The following is a 17406-nucleotide window of genomic DNA, read 5'->3' on the forward strand; positions in this document are numbered from 1 at the left end:
AAAAAGTCATGTAACTGAACTTGAGCCTTCCTGTCCTAACCTGCTGCTTGAGAGGTTACATTTAATAACCTCTGTGTTTTCCATCTCTTAGTGTCCAGGGCTTCAAACTTAATGCACACCTTCCAATTTTTAAGGTAGAAGTTACCTGTGTTTTCTTAGATTTGTATTTCTTTTTTTTTTCTTCCCTAATTTTATAACCTTTTAGACCTAATAAGTCTTGTTGTTCTATGCTTGAGAAAATTACAAACTATCTATTTATTGTCATTTGGCCCAATAAAGAATTCATATTCTAAAAAAAAACAGTGAAATGTCTTCCATGGAGTAAGGTAAACTCCTAGGATTCATTTGTTATTACAAGTTGAAGATCTATCAAAAATCAGGGCATCTCAAATATGACAGAGTAATAAATAGGACATTTTTATTCAATTTACTCAAACTTAATTTACCTGCAACATTTAGAAGTCTAGAATCTCACAAAGATGGGTCCCCATGTCTGAAAATAAATTGATGACAAAGCTGTAAATGTGTGATAACAGAAAGGGGAGGATGAGAGGTTGTGCTGTAATAATAACCAAAATCTTAAAGGGTTAATAATAGAAGTTTATTTCTCCCTTAAAAAAAAAAAAAAAATCTGCAGATCCCGGAGTCTCTCTAGGTAGCTAGCTGTTTATCAGGCTGATTCAATATGGTGACTTCATGATCTCAAAACCAGGTTTTCACATTCCCCTAAGCAGAAAAAGAGGGCCCAGAGAATCCCATAGAGGCTTTACATAGCCTTGGTCCTGAAATGGCATCATTATTTTTACTCATATTTCATAGACTAGAATTAGTCAATATCCTTGTCTATGTTTTTGAACGCCCAGAAAAGAAAGGAAAATGTAATACTGATTAGAACTGTCGATTCCTACCTTATTCATATAAGTGTTTTGGCTCCAAGCCCTGTAATAGCACAAATTAGGCTTCTAGTGACTTATTCTTTCTAAAATTATAGTGGTTATTACTGAGATTTTTGATTATTTTTACCAATTTTCTAATTAAACTTTAAAAACTCATTTGTACTATCATATTTACATTTATATTTTTAAAACCTCATATAATTATGTAAAAATCATTACAAGTTGTTTTAAAGATTTTTTTAGATAAAATAAAATATTAAAAGTAAAGAAGGGTAGTCTGAATTTGTTTTATGTGCGCTATATGTATGCTTTGTTAAATTCTATAGATTTAAGTTTTTCACATGGACTGTTTTAGAAAAAAAGCAATTATAAATTAATTTAGAAACAAAGGCTTCATAATCATTGTTTTATAATGGTGCTTTGGCAAATAAGTAATTAACTGAGAGCTTTAAACTGCAATATAACTTATTTTCCATTTTACTCATTTTTTACAAATCAGAGAATCTTTTTTCTTACCTAACCAGTCCAACACTTGGTGCTGTTTTCCTCACTGTATTCTGAATGGGCTCACTTATTTTCACTAGTCTTTGCTCGGTATTAGAATTTGTAGTTGATGTGGCTCATTTATCAGCCAAGTATGGAGAGATACTGAAAGATGTTTTGTCATTTTCCACTGTCAAAATGATACATTCGCTTACGTCCTAATTTCTTTGAAAGAGCTTGAGTTGCACTTATTTTGTAGGGTAAAGCATGAGAATAAATGATACACAACTAAGTAAACATAGAGAAAAAACAGAGCTCAGAAAACCAAAATCCAGGGAGCTTCATTACCAAGCGCACGTTTTAGAGTTAGAGATCACATAAAGTATTCGTAGCTACTTTTTTTAGGTTTGATCTATCACCTGCTTGCATTCTGACTGTTAGACTGGATACTGCAGTTCTTGTGAGCAGAGAGATGGAAAGAGAAGTCACTTCCTTTCTTCTTCATTGACCCATTTAGACTCCATCTATAAGAGGGTGGCATGCCAACCATTGGCTAGGACACATGGCATGCAAATTCAGGCAGAGCTTCAATTCTAGAAGCAGTAAGTTAATATAGGAAGATTGTCTGTTTGCTCTTTTCTTTTTCTTGCTTTGGGTTCTGTAGATGTAATTTTATAGTTGTTTTATTTGTTCACTTGTCATGAAAATAGGAAGGGACGGGGATGTGGTACCTGTAACTCACTAACGGAATCTGCTCATTTCAAAATGTCCAATTCTGACAATTATTACGGGAGACAATTGGAGAGCACAACCACAATAAATTTTGTTTTGTTTTTGTTTTTTGTTTTTGTAATTAAAACAATTCTCACAGACCCTAGAATAACTAGCTGTTATTATAATTTAAAGCAATTTTATCGAGTAAAAGTTTTATTTTTTAGCAGTATCCACTCAAACTTGATCATTTTTGTTTTGTAAATTTTGATGTTCATGTTTATGAGTATAAACATCTAGGTAACATACATCCTTTCTGAAGAAATGTCATAGGGAAAAAAAATAAATCCTAGACAGACTTTGATTTAAATCTGGAGCCATAACATAAAATTGTTTTCTGGTTTAAATTATTTAACTGAGTTTTAGTTTCCTCAGTTGGAAAAATGAGGATAACATAATATGAACTGCAAAAGATTGTTGTAAGCATTAAGTATAAAAACACTTAGTGAAGTTCCTAGCTCATGGTAGGTTTTCAGTAAATGTTATTCTCATCGCTATTTGCTTCCAGTTGCATGATTTTCCCTACTCAATGTAAAATGTTTTGAGTCACAGCTCTGCACTTTGCCAGTGGTGCTCCCTGGAGATGTATGACCGTGTTTTGGTCTGGCATTTGCAGAGCCTCCCTTTCACTTGTGGGAGATTTTGCTTCCACTCATTGATCGCCCCCATTTTTATGCCTTATACAGACAAGCCTTTAGTGGGGACAACATTAAACTCTTTTTTGTTGATACATGTATGAGTGTTTTTTAACCTACTTTCCACTACCTCTCTCTTTCCATTCTGTACCACAGCTATTCCATTTATGAAGAACCAAGTTATTTTAGCATTGATCAATAAATAAATGTTATGAGAATGGTTCTCAGCCACCTGGATCTCTTTTATCAAGTGGATGGCCATTGGTTTGGAATTAAAGAATTAAAGAACATTAGAAATTATATTAGAGTAAATAAAATTATAAAAATTATAAAGTAAAGGATCTTTGGAAAGCATCTATATAACAATCCCTTTGGATTCCTTTCAACGGTAAAAAATATATATATACTGCATACTCACTGGGATAAAGAAGACAACGTTCCTGCTTGCACGCAATTTATGTATGAAAGGAGGAGACAGACAGTAAATAAGTCAAGATGAAAAGTAAATAGTATAATTATTTGTACAAACTGTGAAGGCATTGATACAGGGTGACAGCACAGACTGGAGTTGGGAGGGTCCCTCAGACACTCATAGGGGAAGCCTAAGAGGCCTTGAAAATCAGAAAGATTTCGACATTCAGAAATCTCTTGGAAATGAATTCCTGCCTGATGGAGCAGCAGTTATTAAGACCCAGTGTCAAGACCAAGCTTGGAGTCTTTAAAGACCAGCCAGAAAGCTAGTGAGTCTGGGATCTAATGAATGAATGTGAGAGGCTGGTCTCAAAATGAATCCTCTATCTCTCTTTTATTTCCTTAAACTCCTTATTTTTAAGAGAAATTTAAAAAATGATTTCCTATTCTTTATTGCTTGTGGTTTGCTTTAATTAATAGTACTGTAAAACTGTTGCTTCCTACTCTTTCATTTCTTTATTCTTTTGGCTTAAATAAGCTTTCGAAGGGCTAGCCTGGGAACTAATTCACCTTTATATCATATTTCTGAGAGGAAATAATATTCGAATGTCACAGACATTTTTGGAAAATAGTGTTTTTTAAAACAGGGACAAACCTGCATTGGGATCTCTTAAAGCAGGTTCTCATTTTATCAAAAAATCTCATTATTCCAAAATCTTGCTTTCTACTGAGGCAGTACTAAAGATTAGATTCTTCCTATTATGAACGCTTGCTAAAGAATGGATTCTCCATAATAATAGATTTAGAGTTGGCACATTTAGTTTAATTCTGGTTTGTAAAAGCTTCAACACAATGCAGGTGGATTTTGTTAATTACCACATAATTTTTATGTGTTCATAAAAGTAGGACTGGCAGGGCTTCTGTCTGGAAACTCACTTCAGAAAGATGCCCAAGGAAGGTTGGGATTTTTGTTGTTGTTTTTTCTGTCTCCTCATTTAGCAAATTAGCTTTGTTTTGAGGGAGCAGACAAGGGTATTCACTGATGGGGGCATTGATCCAAGTCTTTTTTACTCACTTCAATATTAAAAGAAAAAATTCTGATGGCATTTGTTTATCATGCTTGTCCCTGTTTTACCGTAATCTAACTCTGATTTTCCATATTTTCCTTTGCAAACTATCCTTTCCATCTCCTACACCTTGTCAAATTTACAAGTTACTTTTTCACTGATTTATACTTAATTTAGGTGACATCTCTGCTGATGTGTACTTTAGGAAATGCATCTGGGTTGAGAATGACACCTTGGTTTATAGAACTTGAGAATGGACTGTGGCTACGAATCAGTGCCCTGAGAAGAGAGGGTCACTGTTCAGAGGTTGTGTACCAGAATTAGACTCAGAAATGCAAAGGCCTGTTGTCATTTCCTGACCAGTCCCTCTGTCTCCCATCTCCTTTCCCTCCAGTATATCCTCTGACCAGTGCCGTTATGACCTAAGTAATAGAGTCACTGTGTCAGGTCATAATCCCCTTGCTTTAAAATCTTAACAGGGTTTCATATTGCCTACAGCAGGAATTAGCAGACGGCAGCCACAGGCCAATTTCATGTCTGTTTTTGGCAATAAAGTTTTATTGAAAGACAATGTCCATTCATTTATATATTATCTATGGCTCTACCAGGGCGGAATTGAACAGTTGCAGCAGAGAATGTCTAGCTGAAATTTACTACCTAGCTTTGTACAAAAACTTTTTGCCTACCGCTAGCCTGCATGATTAAGTTCAAACCCCAAGCACAACACTTCCCAAGCTGCCTTCGGCTTGTCTTGCAGGCTTGTCTGTAGCCAGTGACTCCAATGTACCCTTACTCTGAGCCACAATGGATAACTCAGCGTTCCCACAGCATGCTGCAGCTCTTCATTCACTGTTTAGAATTCTTTCAACTGTACCCACTTTCATCTGTGTACCCTGCCTCTGCAGTCTGAATGGAAGCCTCCTGTACACATTCCCCAGAATCCAGCTCAGATCTAAGTACACAATAGATGCTGTTTAATTGATGCTGTTTAATTAATGAAGTAAGTGTTTAATTGATAGTAAAGAAGCAAAGTGGCCATCTTGCATATAAGATGAACAAAAGACATGTGGGGTAAATCAAGTGCTGTTGTATTGTTGCATTAATCAGCGTATTAACGTTGCTCATTAAGCAAGCTAATCGACTGTATATGTTAACTCAATGGAGATAGACAATACCAGAAACAGAAGCAGCAAGCAGCAGGCTCAGCAGCAGGGAATTCTGAGCATGGCCTTGCCTGTCCTCGAGTCTACCAACAGCCAGCATCCAACCTCCTAGGCATCTCCTAGAAGACCTGGAACCAGGCAAGTGGGAACGACTGCCAGGTTTTACACCAGGATGGGTGCAAACAGATGCCTGAGTTTCAGGTATCCATCAAAAAGAATTGTCTAGCTATATTTTCTCTTATGGATTACTTTCTTTTACTTTAGTAGAAAGTAAGAGCAGACACACTTTCTGATTGTGCCTGCCCCCATTGTCCAACCTCTGTCGTAGCAGATGTCTGTGGAAATACATGGGATGGATGGGTCTTCTTTGAAGGACACATTTTGGCACACATTGTGCCAAATCCTTTTGCCAAAATATTAACATCTAATTTTAATTTGCCATGGAATGTGTTGGCAAAAATTGTCAAAAACCCCTTAAATTTTCAACAAATAACAATGCCAGCTCAAACGCTATTGCTGCTAAGATGCCCTCAGTGAATTCATAGTTGAAAGGTAGAAATAATGCCTGGGCTTCTTCCTCTGAGACCAGAGATGCCCTAATGGCTGCCGACCATCCCCATGGCCTAGAGGATTTTCCTCTTCACTTTATAACCACCACTGGCTTCTCACCTCTGCTACCAGCCCTTGACTCCCTCACCTGTCTGCGGTACCCTGTGTGGCATATGGAGTGCTTTTACTTTGGTCCTCTGCAGAGTTGGAGGTAGGGCTGCTGACAGCCTCTTATTGAATTGAATTTCCAAGATTGTCATGGGCTCGTTAAAGAATCCACTCCATAGCATTATACGTGGAATATCCTTCCATGTATCCTTCCATCCCTCTGCCTTTTTATGTGCCCCCAGACATTGCTTCTATGGGCAGTCACATGCAGGTGGGTTTGGGATGGGGGAGCTAGCTACCCCTTTACATTTTTAAACCCATTGCTGTCATCTCCCATCCACCCAGGCCTGATGACATTTCTTCTCACCAACAAAATGCACTCTACTGTTCCATTTACCTCTCCCCACTGCCATTTTTGGGAAAAGCTGAGAGGGGAAGAAGAAGGTGGAACATAATTGAAGGAAGAGAAAGTTAGATGGAAGAGAAGAGGTAGGGGGTCTCAGCATTCCATCTCTGTATGAAAGCAGGGAAGTAACCCGAGCTGCTCCTGAGAGAAGCTACCTCCGATGCCACTGTCCACATGCTCTCTCTAAGGATTTACTTAATCTAGAACATAGCAGATACTCCGGTCTGCCCTGGGTTCACAGGAATGAGTGCACATAAAATAAAAACACAAGATTGGATCTTGCTGCCTTCAGGTGGAAGGTGTTGAGGGTGGGAGCAGCCCTGTGGGTGCTTTCCCTGACTGTCCGCCCCAGGCCCAAGGTGTTATGTGGAGTTTCGTGTCTCACAGAACCCACATCTTTCTCCACTGTAAGTTGTCTTACTTCCGAAACTAAAGACCAGTGTTCCCCAGGAAAATCAAGCCCAGCACTGGCCCCTGCTTCTAGTCAGGGCTTGAGCCTCTCTGTGTCCTCTGTGTCCCCCGACCTTGTCCTCAATGAAAGCAATATGTCATGGAGTAAAGTGCTCTGAAACCTGTAGGGTCCATGCATGAGAGTCATACTTTTTGGTTTCAGTCAAATCCCCATTTGTCTCAAGTTTGCCTGCTGTCTTATTTCCTAGCATCCCACTGAAGCAGCTTGATATGTTTGAAGGACAGTATGAGGGCCTTGATTTCAGACAGAACTGGCTTCAAGTACCACCTCTGCTTCTTAACAAACTGCATCAACTTGGGCAAGTTGCTTAGTCTTCTGGAGCCTCAGTTTTCTTCATCTGTAAAAAGGAAGGTAATAATATTTAACTCATAAAATGGCTGTGAGGAAAATAACTTTGCCCAGAGGATGAAAAATAACAGACACATAGTAGGACCTCGATAAATGGAGGCTACAGATTGCATTTATGTTGTCTCACTACTTTTCTTGATTTAAGGCCATTAATGATACAAATAAATAAGTAAACCTTTTTATGTCCTTCTCCCTGCCTCCCTGCCTGTGATAGTAGGGATGTTTAAGGTACTTGTTTCAATAGTCATTCCTTTAAAAATGTTTGAAAATAGTACTTCTACCACAACCATGTCAAAAGGTAGAAAGCAAAGGGTAACCTCTTGAAAGCACTTTGAGATTAATGGTGGTAACTAGAAAATGCAGAGCGTACAGTGATGCCAGTCATTCCTGAGTTGTGTTTAAAGTGGGTTCAGATTCAAATTCAACTTCCTAAAGCACATCATGTTCTGTTACATGGAGCACATAGTTAACCTTGTCATTTCTCAAAACAACCCTGTCAGACTTATGGAGTGGAACTCGTCACTGCATCAGTCCTGGGAGTTGACAAAGGGCAGACTTTCTTACTTTTCATTTCAGTCAACTTGTGCCTGTATCGCTCAGTCCCAGAGAACTAGACTATGGGCAGGTGGGAAGGAACATGATTTTGTGAAAGTTAAGAGCATGAACTGTGGAATCTGATTCCCCTGATTCCAATCCTGGCTTCCATAACCACCTGTATGGCTATGGCAAGCCCTTTGAACAGTTATGTCTCTGTTTCCTCATTTGTAAAATAGGGTAAATTTCAGTACTTCCATTGTAGGGTACAGATAATAGCTTAGAATAGTGCTAGCATCATCACCATCATATCACGAGAGCCCAGAAACCTCCGTGGTGTGTCTATTTGAGTGTATAGCAGTTGTCTTTTAAGCTTGACATACCTGCTTACAGGCAGATTCTTAAGTGTCCAAATAGGAGAAAAACTAGTAGATTTAGTTTTCTTTGTTATTATTTTATATGAATTATATACACGTGTGTGTATTAGCTCTCCATTTGGAGAGCCATAATATGTGCTAGACACTGTGCTAAAAACTCTGTATATTTTATTTAACTCGAAGTAATTCTATGAGAATTTTGAGCACTTTTAATTAATAGCTCATTTTACAAACAAGGACACTAAAGCTTATTGAGGAAAGTAGCTTTCCCACTGTTGCCAGAGTTAGGATTCTAAGGTTCAGGTATTTAGTGATTTTTAAAAATGATATAAGTAATTGGTCTGCTTATCTCTGTGACCCTAAGGGATGAAAAATCAGTTAATTAGCCTAGACCTAGGATAAAGTGATATGTTCAAGAAGGTTTCTTTGTATAAAATGTTGCATATTTGAGGCTCGTGACTCAGGATGAGATAATAAAACCCTAGAAAAATGTGTTGTATGGTATGTTAAAGTTCCTTTAATTGTATAACTTTTGCTAAGGATTTAGTTACAGGAATACTTTTTCCTGTAACTGTAGGTCAGTGTTGGGCTAATGTCTAATGGATTGACATTTTCCCGCCACATGCTGGATAAAGGTAATACTTCAAGAATAGCATTGTTATTTTGAGCCAGAGAAGACAGAATGCTAGGAGTGATTGTGATTCCTATAAATCAAAGTATGTACCGATGGTGAAATATCCCTCAAAGAAACCCTTGAAAAGTAAGAATTTTGTAGTTCAAATACATTTTTAAAATATGTCTCAAAGGAAACAATAATGTTGGGTCTATTTCTGATACGTATTTCTAGTCTATTAGCCAACTGTTGGCTTTGAGGTGGAAGTGTGGTCTCTCTTCCATGGAAAACACTTCAGAATTAGAGTGCTAAGGACTGAGATGTGCCTGCATATGAGAGTCTTCAAGTGATTAACCCCTCCGGGCCTGGTTTCCTCCTTATATATTTCTTTGTTCCTCTCAGTTTTCTGTGGAAGTTGGAGTCAATTCAGAGTTCTGTGTTGGACTCCAAGGGTGTCCAGGAGATAATGTCAGTGACAGCACAGCATCATCTCAGATCCCTTGGTAATTCCAAAGCTAAATAAATTAGATGGCTGCAGAGACCTATTGGCCTTTGACGAAATGTTAATGAGGGTAGGGGAAATTTCAAGTTTTGTCTTCCGATTCTACCCCCATCATCTGACACAGATTTGAACTTGAGTAGTAAATTCAGCATACCCCAGGGAACAGTGACTTTGGAGTATTTCCTCAAGGCGGGCCTGAAGCAGCCTCCCAGAATGTCTTGTGTTTATAAAGTTCGGGAGAATATGATGATTTCTGTTTGCGAGTAGTCGGAAAGTGATGAAATGTCCTGGAGAGCCTCCCCAGGTACCCTGCAGCTCTGCCAAGACAAGGAAAAATACAGTAAACACAGATGTTAGAGAAGTTGTACTGATACATACATGGTGACTAAGAAAACAGATTTTGAAGCTAGATTATTCACACTCAAAATCCCTACTCTTCCACTTAATAGCCACGTGACTCTGGGCAAATTAATCTCTCTGTGCCTCAGTTTCCTCCCTTATAAAATGTAGATAATAATAATAAAGTGTTAAGAATGCAACCTGGCACAGAATAAGAGTTTTACAAGTATTTGCTATTGTTGTTACTACTGAATTTTATAAAAGGTAAGAAAAGTACATTTTTCATGCATCTGAACTTGGGGACAGGAGACTAGTACCCTGCAAACTTGAAAGAAATAACTTGTAGTAAATGGAATTTCAGTATTCTGCTGAATTCCAGTAGATACCTTTCCTCTTTTCTCATGAGCCTTTCTTCATTTATTGTTTCAAGTACTTCTGACACAAAGACAATTCTCATGACCATGGCGAGTGGCTCAATTTTTCTAGGTCTCAGTTTCTTCTTCTGTGAAATGAACAAAATAGCAAACCCAGAGGATCGTTGTGAGTTCTAAACAAATGAATCCATGAAAGATATATCTGGCAGTAAACATTGTGCTTAGCCTGGAATCAACATTTTATAAACCATACGTGTGTTTCCATTATAACTGCATATGATCATCTTAATTCCTATTCTACCATTAAAAGGCAACAATAATAGGAAGACTAAATCTAGAATAGAGAGAGATGCTTTAAACATCCATGGATCAGGGAAATGGCTCCGACAGCCGCCATACTTATTCATTAGCTCTGGATCCAACATGGCTCCAGCCTCCATTGAGTTTGAAAGTCGACTGCCTGTGACAATGTCAGTGTTGAGATGATTTGAGGAGTACTGCTCTTGTTGATCAGGACTGTAGATTTGTTGGCAAATTAAATCCAGCCAAAGCCCCAGGTATGTTCTTAGCCAGATCTGATTTATTTAGACATTTTGCTTTAAAACGAATGCCAGGGTAAATTTTGTTTTGTTTCTTTTGCTCCATAAATTCCTTAAAAATCCAATCTCTATGTCAGTGACAAGTATTGATATACTTTGTCATACAAGAAATATCTTCATCTTCTAGAACTAAAATTTAAGTGATTTTCAGCAGACTTTCCTAAGATAATAATGTAATTTATCTTTCAGAGAATATTAAAGGCAAATCTTGAATATGAGGGCAAAAGCTCATTTATGCCTCAAAATAGAGGAAGGATAATTTAGAAAGAAGGGCATTTATATTCATTCGAATTTAACAACCTGGAATGACAAAGTTCATATTAGTGATTATTTCTACCCAAGATTTCCATTGACAATAAGAATAATTATATTTTCTGCTTTGACATACTTAATGTTGCATATGGTGAAATGGAGGCAGTAAAACTTCATGACAACAAAATGTGTGAGGAAAAAGGTACTGTGATTAATTCAGTTTTCTGGTTGTTGTATTTAAGTAAATGCTGCTTTTACAATTGTAGGGACAAAAATCTCTCTAAAATGCCTGACTAACTTTCTGTCTTAGTCTGATAAGGTCTGCCAGGATCATCATTTGAGTATAAAAGAGAGGTCAAAACTAGGCTAATGGAAATTCCCAGCTGGTTTGAATTCTTAAAAAAAAGCCCTTTGGATTTGGATCTGTTCAACAGGGAAAGTGGGGCCAGAACCGAACACTATCTCTTGGCCCTTCCCTTCCTGATGGTGGAGCATCAGAGTGTCCTGGCCAAATTGAGAAATTGCCAGATTTCATATTCATTACTTCTCCTCTTCGGTCCCTCTTTCTGGGTTCTTTGCTTCTCCCCTCTTCTCTTGAACAGATACCCAAGCCTTTCTAGCAGTTTATTTGAGGATAAGAGAAGGAAAATGTATGAAACTCATGTATAATATAGTAGAGTGGTTACTCACCTTCTAGCTTCTACTTGTCCAACCTTAGACCCACAGAAGTTTGTTCATTTCATCTAAGATACATGGTCTTGAATTAATCCTCTGTCCACAAGAAGCATCCCTTAGCATCATGGTGAAATTGTCCTGGATCCTGCCCTGGAACTCCAGCGATTTTCCAAAGATTGGAGCTGGCACTGAAATCGCGTTGCTGCCAGTCGGCCTGTTTTCTCTCCTCTAATCCTTCACTGTTCCTTGTGATCCCACATGGGCTGCAAGGTGAGCCTCGGCTCCTGGCACATCTTTGGTCTTTGCTTAGTCCGTTACCAAGAACTGAAACCTGCCCTGGAGTTTTCAATTTGCTGCCCTCAGGCATCTGCAGATCTCATCAAAGATGCAGTATACAGTTGCATGAAGACGTGGAATAGTAACAAAGGTAGTGAATGATTAAGTGACAAAATGACAAATGCATCAGCAAATCGGAGTGGGAAGGTGGTACCATTGGCTGGGGTGAAGGACTTAAGCAGGAGTCCACAATTGGGAAGAGTGTGTAAAGAGGGGAGAGAGAGGAGAAGAGCATTTGAGTTTTTGGGGACAGACTGAGCAGAGAAAGTCTGAGAACGGAAATGCTCAGGAGTTTGGGAAACTGAGGGGCATGTTTAAAGTAAAAAGACGAACTTTGGTATGATGTCTCTGCCACTCACCAAGCTCCTACAGGATGAAGGACTAAATAAGCCAGAGGAGAGAGTTTATCATGGTTTAGAAAAATCTAGTGTCCTCCTTGAGGTCAGAAATCTATCCTGGGAACATTCAGAAAGTGGCCTTGGTACTGAACATGGTAAAATAGAGTGTGACTATATTCCACTATAACTTTCTGGGTTTACTAGCTGGACTTTGTCATTCCTTTCCTCTTGTTACCCCAGCTCATAGATAGTTGTGCACACACTGTCACCTTCAGAGAATGACTTTCTGAGAATGACTTTGAGGTGACCACACACTGCCTTAGACATGTGGATTTCTCACATGGACAGTCACTGGATGCCCAACATGGTGGTGAGTTTGTTGAAGGCAGGCTCTGTTATGCTTCTTTCGTCCATAGAAAGAGATTTGCTACGGCCATGTCACCCTGAACAAGCCCGATCCTGTCTGATCTTGGAAGCTAAGCAGGGTCGGGCCTGGTTAGTACTTGGATGGGAGACCACCTAGGAAGACCAGGTGCTGTAGGCATAAAAAATAAAAAATAAGGGATTGTAAGCTGACAAGGTCCTTGCAATCTGTGAGGTCAACCAAGGGTTGCCTTGCCTAAAAAAAAAGAAAAGAAAAGAAAGAGATTTGAAAGCTTAGGGGAGATGGGAAATAGAGTGTAATGAGAAGATAGCTAAATTCTGAAAATTAATGAATTATTTTCAAAAAGGAAAATAGCTCTGAAGAAAAATGCAAAAGAAGTATTTTGGTATATTTTCTAAGCATGTCTTCACTTGTGTTTGGCAGTCTGCACTTGTTGCCCTTGTGCTTAAAATCTTTTCTCAAATAATTTCACGTTCCAGCTCTCAACTCAGGAGAGACTGGGTCCTGGTCTTCACTATGTGGTTCCTCACCCTCCAGCCGCCCCGAAGACCAGAGCCGTACCAGGGAGTGCCCAGCAAATGCAGGCTCTTGACAGGAGTCTGGGCTTCCTCATTGATTCTGGTATTAAGCCTCAGAAAATATAATTGGATCAGAGGAGATGCAATCAGTGGCATCTACTGGGCACCACAGCAAGGGGGAGGCTGATTCTGAATATACCATTAGGCCATTATTATACCAGATAATGCAGTTTTAGAAGACAAAACCCAGAGCTTTGAATGGCATCTGAAAGCTGAGTCAGTTTGCCTTGTTGATGCAATTATCTCAGCTTGTTTCAGTCTGCTGAGAGGTAGAAATGATATTTCATCCAGCATTCCATCGCATTGTAATGTTTTCATACCTGTTCGAATAGCATTGCTTTAATGTTGTTAAATCCATAATGGTCACACAGGCAGGAATGGTATATGAATCACTCAGGAAGGAATGCCCATTAATCAGCTCCTTGGGGCTTCTTTCTTTATTCATTACCTCTGAGAGTTTGACAACTATGAGGAAAGAGATTGGCCCCTTTGCAGTCTTCTAGCATCCATATTCTAGCATAATTTCCCCTATGATGGTTGGATCAAGACTGTGCACAGATGAATGCAATCTAAACCATGGGTAATCCAACATCATTCATAATTTTTTAAAAGTTTATTTTGCTCAGAAATATGTCACGGATATAACCACTATTTGATTAGATAGATATACTTTACATAGAGTATATAGCGAGGACTTGATTTATCCAAGAAGCTGGTGATTTTCACTATTTATTTTCCATGATCATTTCCTTTGGGACCAGTTCATGATTTCCCTTTTTCAGGCTTATTCTGGAACGGACATGAACAGTGTTTTTGGAAGTCTAAAGGTCTCTTGGTTTCTAAGATATATAGAGAGTGTTGATATCAGCCGAACACCTAAGATGCTTGTGCTGCAGTTGTGAAGTTACTGTTGTCCCTTAATAAGCTTTAAAATATTATTTATCTATGTCAGAAGAATTTACTTTATACTGAGCTTCCACAAGCTTATTAATATGTGAGTACCGCATAAAATTATTCTGTAAATGAGACAGATTATGTTATTGGGCACACACAATAAACAGAATCTTAGTGAGTTTTTTCCTTTATGCAAATTGATGGTTGATATTTGGCTTGATCCCTATGAGGAATTACCTTCATTAGTGACTAAATGAGAAAACTCAACCTAGTGCATATTTGAGATTTGTGAGGAGTCTTGTTACACCTGCCTGGTGGTCTGATGATGAAGCTGCACAAGGAAGATAGAGGTTATCATCTACTAAGATTCTCGGCTCTTTTTTGAAATGTCAAATCAAATGGAGATTTTTATTTTGTTTGTTTAAGCTTGTTTGACCTTTATCAGAAAGCAACTCTGGGCAGCAGATGATCATTTTGAGTCACTATGAGCACTTATGTAAAGGAGAGATTTTATTCACTTAGCCAGGACCTTAGCCCCTATTGAAATACTCGAGGACCACTGTGCTGTTCCCACTTTCACTATTCTTTCTATAAATGCTTACCTGGCACTGACAGTGCAGTGTGTGCCAGGCACTGGGCCGTGATGATTACAGACGTGCTGTGGAGAACTTGCTGCCCTGAGGAGCTTAGAGCAATATGAAACCTACTCAAAAGCCATTCAAGACAGGGCAGGATGGCTGCCATATGGCTCTGCCTGGCCATATGTGCTGCATGGGCTCGGTGTAGGGAGAGTTATATGCTGTGCAGAGTTATAGACTGTGCAGGAAAGGGGGTATGGACCTGTGCCCTGGCAGATGGGAAGAAAGGACAGACATGGTGGGAGTCAGAGTAAGAATCAGTTCAGAATGCATCCAGCAGCTTTTACCCATCTCTTTTCTTTACCTCTCTGTAATGGCTGTCCAATTCATCACCAATTAATTCTTCCTTCACATACACTCTTGAAAAGGCCCCGTTTTGGTACCTCACTGCCATCATATTGATCCAAGGTCTTATTGACTCCTCACTGGACAACTGTAGAATTGTCACTGTTTTCCAAACTGCACTATTTAGTATCAAATCGTGTTTCTCATAACAGCTTTTCCGCTCTGTACATTTCTGTTAAGAAAGCAAAACCATAACAAAAACCAAACAAATCCTGAGGGCCTTCCCTGCTCCCCTGAGGTTTGGTACCAGCCCTTGAACCTGACACGCCCTCCAGCTGTGACTTGCTCCTCTGGAATTCACTGGTGCTTTCTTGCCACAGATTACTTATTCCCCACCTTTTTGTAATCTCAGCTTCTCTCTCTGGAAATAGAATTCTCTTATCCTCACCAAAATGCAGTGACTATTTTTGGAAAAATCTATTTAGAAGCCACTGCTTCTCAAGTCTCTCCAGCTTTCCTGGACTCTCTCTTCTGCTCTGGTTATAAACCAGGCACCATTGCTCTGTCCTGGATGCCACTTCTGAAATTCATGGCCATGGAGTATCAAGGGCCACCTTAATGCAGTAACTAATCCTAATTAGGCATCCACCTGCCTGGTAGAGCATTGGACCCAACATAGAGTACTGAGCCTAAGAGGTTGCATTGTTCTCCCACTTCAGTGAGAGGAAGGAACAATGCCTGGAATAAACACCACTGTGTGATGAATAGTTAACTGAGACTTTGGGTGAACACTAAAATCCTAATTAAATATGATTTAATTCTGCTTATAGTGGCAGAAAAGCGTTCTTACAGTTCTTTTGTCTGATTACATCACTTGGTACATTAAGTTCATTAGGAATATTAGGCAATGAATAAAGGCCAAAGGAAATGAACCATTTTTAATGAATGAAGAATGGTATGGAGGCCATTTACTAGCCAAGATGAATAGTAGTAATAAAATGTGGATTCATTTCTTTGATATTCTATTTAAATGCATGCCTGTTGCCTCTTCTTTTCAGAAGTATGCTAGAGTAGGGAATGAGATTTACAATGTTATTTGGAACTACTATTTTTTTGAAATGCTGTAGTTGATAATCTCAAAATTCTTAAATTATTGACTATGAATAACATTTTGAGAGCTCAGCCTTCTTATCTAGTTGGGGTGAGGAGAATATTTTATGCATCTTTCTGTTTCATTTAGATAACTAGGTGGCTTTACTCATAAATGGAAGGGTGCTCATTCCAAGCAGCTACCTTTCAGAAAAGTGCGCAAAGCCTTCACCATACCACTGACTCAGAGCCTGGGCTTCCTGGAGCCGAAGGCTTTTGCATAGATTTGTGACCGTGAAAGATAAGTCTTTCTAAAGTTTAAAATTCTGCAATGTTTTCAAAGAGGTAGCCACTCCACTTTTAAAGTAATTTTAATTTAACAGAGAAACGAAAGGGAAGCAGTCATATCTTTCCATCATTGCCTAACCCTTTTAAAAGTATATATTAAAATTCATATCATTTGGCTATTCATGCCTATGGCCTTCGCACTTTTTCTTTAATCCACTCCCTTCCCCAACCCCCAGGAGAAACCACAGTGCAGATAGCAATTAAAAGACAGCTGGTTTCTTCCACAAACTGTGCTTTTTCAAAAAGTGCCTTACAGAATGCTCTCCTTGATGGGAGTTCTGCTTTTTGGCACTTCTGCCTCTTCCGTAGGGAATACACCCACTGTGACATTAGTGATTAAAGGCAGTAGAAACTCGCTATACCAGGGCTTGCTGTTGTTAGTGTTCAGCTATCAAAAGTCAAATGATTTCTACCTTCAATATTAAAAAAAAAAAAGACAAAAGGCATAAGGGACATCTGAACTTTGGGCAAAGTTTGAGAGGCTGAGGCTAAGTGGTAGAGGCTGTCTCTATCTCATTGTCCAGTAAGCCTACCAATCCTGCCTCAGAATTCTCTTGCAAACTTGTCCCTTCTTTTCCGCATCATGTAGTGCTGGCCCCGGACAGTTTTAACACTGTTCTGTTGTAAGCCCCAGAGCTACCCATCTAACATCTTGTTCCATCTTGTGTTCCATCTTGTCATCATAACTGATTCCTGGCAAATTGGCCAGGGGCATCTCTCCTAAATGGAAGACCTAAAGTTGAGTATTTCCCCCTTGCCTACAGTATTGGGTACAAATTCAACAGTGTCGAAAACATGATCCTTCCGTGGTTTGGTCTTGACCTTTCATGGTTGGGAGATGGGGATGGAACGGTACTAGGAGAGAAATAGAGAAAATAGGGAAGGAGCCCAACATTTAACAAAACTTTATTCTGTGCTTGACACTTATATATATATATTAT

At 39.0% G+C, this 17406-nt stretch overlaps 1 protein-coding gene and 1 pseudogene across 2 annotated transcripts in view; both read left to right on the forward strand.

Moving 5' to 3' along the window:
• Window positions 1-17406, forward strand: part of CTNNA2 (catenin alpha 2) — a 990025-nt gene that overhangs the window by 403026 nt on the left and 569593 nt on the right. The window lies entirely within an intron of this gene.
• LOC120594745 (uncharacterized) lies at window positions 12674-12792 on the forward strand (annotated as a pseudogene).

The sequence above is a fragment of the Pteropus medius genome, unplaced genomic scaffold (assembly GCF_902729225.1).
Source record: "Pteropus medius unplaced genomic scaffold, Ma_sr-lr_union100, whole genome shotgun sequence".
NCBI lineage: Eukaryota > Metazoa > Chordata > Mammalia > Chiroptera > Pteropodidae > Pteropus > Pteropus medius.